This window comes from Lolium perenne, chromosome 6 (assembly GCF_019359855.2).
Source record: "Lolium perenne isolate Kyuss_39 chromosome 6, Kyuss_2.0, whole genome shotgun sequence".
Lineage (NCBI taxonomy): Eukaryota > Viridiplantae > Streptophyta > Magnoliopsida > Poales > Poaceae > Lolium > Lolium perenne.
The window spans coordinates 65,832,122-65,835,858 of record NC_067249.2 but is presented as its reverse complement, the minus strand read 5'-3'; positions in this window follow the sequence as shown (position 1 = coordinate 65,835,858).

Here is a 3,737-nt window from a genome sequence, read left to right as displayed (position 1 = left end):
GCGACTAGACCCGACATCTCTTTTCTTGTTAGCAAGTTGAGTAGGTTCATGTCAAACCCGGTACCGATCATTGGCATGCACTTGATAGGGTCATGCGCTACCTATGTGGTACAATGAGTTATGGGATTCACTATTCAGGGCACCCACCGTGCTTGAAGGATATAGTGATTCGAATTGGATCTCGGATGTAGCTGATCCGTATGCCACAAGTGGGTATGTATTTACCTTTGGAGGTGGCGCGAGATCATGGAGATCTTGCAAGCAAACCATATTGACGAGGTCAACTATGGAAGCAGAACTTACTGCTTTAGACACAACCATTGTTGAATCAGAATGGTTGCGTGAGCTCTTGATGGACTTGCCTGTGGTTGAAAAACCTGTTCCGGCAATCCTTTTGAATTGTGACAATCAAACTGTAATTGTCAAAGTGAACAATTCTAAGGATAACGCGAAGTCATCAAGACACGTCAAGAGACGTTTGAAGTCTGTCAGGAAATTGCGAAACTCCGGAGTAATAACTGTTACATATATTCAAACAGACAAAAACCTGGCAGATCCCTTTACAAAGGGACTATCACGTAATGTGATAGAAAGTGCATCGAGGGAGATGGGTTTGAGACCCGTTGATGTTACACCATAGTGGTAACCCAACCTTTGTGATCGGAGATCCCGTGAATTAGGACCTGGGAAGAACAAACCAGTGGTTTAATTGAGGAGAGTATTATGTAACCCTCTCTATGTGAAGATGCACAACTCTCAATTGTTGTAAGGCAGGTTGGCAACAAGCCTTAATGTGTTTATGTTGGCTATATTAGCAAAGATGCTGTCCTACAAAGCATTCTTGAAATAACACACCTATATGAGTCTGATTGTTAAACGTCGCAATCTATGAGATTTGGGTGATCTCTAGTAAACTCATGAAGAGACCACGAAGTATGACGCATATGCTTCACCCGCGGGGTCGGCTACTGGCAGCCATGTACTGGTCATGACTTTGAGTGAAACCCTGTTCACGCAAAACTTGCAATTCAAGGCTTAGTCCATTGTTCAAGTGTGAATGGATGTAGCTTAAGGTTCTAGGCGGAAGTTCAACTTAACAGTCTCCGCTGAAACACTGGTATATAAACAAGCAGTGAGTATTGGTAAATCTCTAAATGGGGATTTGAGATCTGGTGGGGGATTGTTGAAATATTGGGCTCATTTTTAGTGGCCCAAATTAGATTTCAGTTTTTCCTATAAATCTCAAAGCCCACATAGTGGCAGCCTTGTGAGTTTGAGCCCAAGTTGGTGGCAGCTCACTAGGGAGTGGCAAGAGGTGGGAAGTTTAGTCCCACATGGAAAGTTGGGAGGAAGTTAGACCACCTTATAAGGTGGGTTGTTCCACCACTAGTAAGTGAGTGAGAATAGGAGTGCTACACGCGCGCGCTCCTCCTCCTCCTCGCTCGCTCGTCTCGACTCGACTCGACTCGACACGTCATGACGCGCGCGCCGCGCTCGTGGTGAGTGGATTGAGCCTCGAGCCGAGACTTTCCTTACTTTTTGCAGCTCAGGAAAATGAACAGAGTCCTAGACGGACGCGTCGCAGTTAGTCGGTTCGGGTCGCTCCCGGATCGTGGGCTATCTGTAACCGACTCGAAACGTTCGTGCGATGTGGGTGTGGCCCACGTTGCCTAGGGTTTCCCGAGCCTATATAATCTCCTGCCCAGCTACCGCAGAAATATATCAAATACACGAGTTAGGGTTTCCACCTCTCTCTGCTTGCGCCGCCATCGTAGCCTACTCCATCCCGCTCGCCGACGTGCATCGGTGAACGGGAGAGCAGGTCTCCGGAACCACTCGTCCTTGCGATCCTGTACGGGAGAGGGCGAATTAGGTTTTTGGGAAGCGCTCTGCGCGACTGCTCAAGCTCTTCATCACGGGTCGCCTTCCGTCCAAGTCGGGCGGTGCTGCCTACCGTCGTCTTCAACGCCGTCTACTTCGACCCGTCGTCAACAACGTTACTGCCGCGACATCATCTGCTACACCTCCACCGCCACCTCCACCAGATCGGTATGTGCGACATATCTCGATCTGTTTAGCGATGGATGCTTTACCGTTTGCGCTGCTGCTACTCATGTTGATTAATGCATCTAGTATGTTTGAGTTTCACATGTTGCTAGTTGCTGCCATCATGTTTTATATTCTGGAATTAATCATGGAAATTGTGCCTAATTATCCAACAATCCAAAAACCTAATTGTAGGCAATTTCCTGAGTTAACAATGGCTGGTTTTTCCGATGCACTGAGGCCGGATAAGTTTACCGGTGTGCACTTTAAGAGGTGGCAGTATAAGGCCATGCTCTGGCTTACTCATCTGAAAGTGTTCGATGTTGCTAAGGGTTTACCTGAAGGAACTATATCTGACCAAGATCAGAACAAGTTCAAGGAAAGCAATACTCTCTTCGTCGGATGCGTTCTAAGTATTCTTGCTGATCGTCTGTGTGATGTGTACATGCACTTAACAGATGGTAAAGAGCTCTGGGATGCACTGAATGCTAAGTTCGGTGCAACCGATGCAGTGCGATGAACTCGTACATCATGGAGAGCTTCCATGACATCAGGATGGTTAACAACCGTTCTGTAGTCGAACAAGCTCATGAGATACAGTGCATTGCGAAAGAGCTTGAACTCCTTAAGTGTGCCTTACCTGACAAGTTTGTGGCTGGATGCATCATCGCTAAGTTGCCCCCTTCATGGAGGAACTTTGCCACAACTCTCAAACACAAGAGACAGGAGATATCAGTTGAAAATCTGATAGCATCTCTTGATGTTGAGGAGAAAGCTCGGGCTAAGGATAATACTGAGAAAGGAGAGGGTCAGTCTAGCGCCAACATGGTGCAAAAGAAACCCTACAGCAAGAACAAAGGGAATAACAAGCCCTCCTTCAATAAGCCTATGAAGACTACAACCTTCAAGAAGAAGAAGATGATAAACAAAGCAGATCTGAGCTGCTTTACATGTGGAGAGACTGGCCACTTTTCTAAGGACTGTCCAGAGAGGGCAGACCGCAAGAAAAAGGCGAGGCAAGTCAACACGGTGACCGCTAGCAATGCTGATGGGTACGGTAATCTCTTTACTGTTCTTTCGGTATTTCAATCTCCCCTTGGTGGATTGATACAGGTGCTAATGTTCATGTGTGTGCTGACATATCCATGTTCAGTTCTTACCAGGTCGCCCGGGATTCTTCCGTCTTGATGGGAAATGGGTCACATGCTTCTGTTCGTGGTGTTGGCACGGTAGATCTAAAGTTCACTTCGGGGAAGATCGTGCAGCTGAGGAACGTGCAGCATGTCCCTACTATGAACAAGAATCTCGTTAGCGGCTCCCTTCTATGCAGAGATGGGTTTAAGGTTGTCTTAGAGTCGAATAAAGTAGTTGTTTCCAAGTTTGGACAATTTATTGGTAAAGGCTATGAGTGCGGAGGCTTGTTCCGCTTTTCGCTTTCTGATTTTAGTAATAAGTCTGTGAACCATATATGTGGCAATGTTAGTGATGATACCAGTGTTTGGCATTCTCGTTTATGTCACATTAATTTTGGTTTAATGTCTCGGCTATCCAGTTTAAGTTTAATTCCGAATTTCACCATTGCCAAAGGTTCTAAGTGCCATAGTTGTGTGCAATCAAAGCAACCTCGGAAGCCTCACAAGGCGGCCGAGGAGAGAAACTTGGCACCTCTAGAACTCATATATTCTGATCTA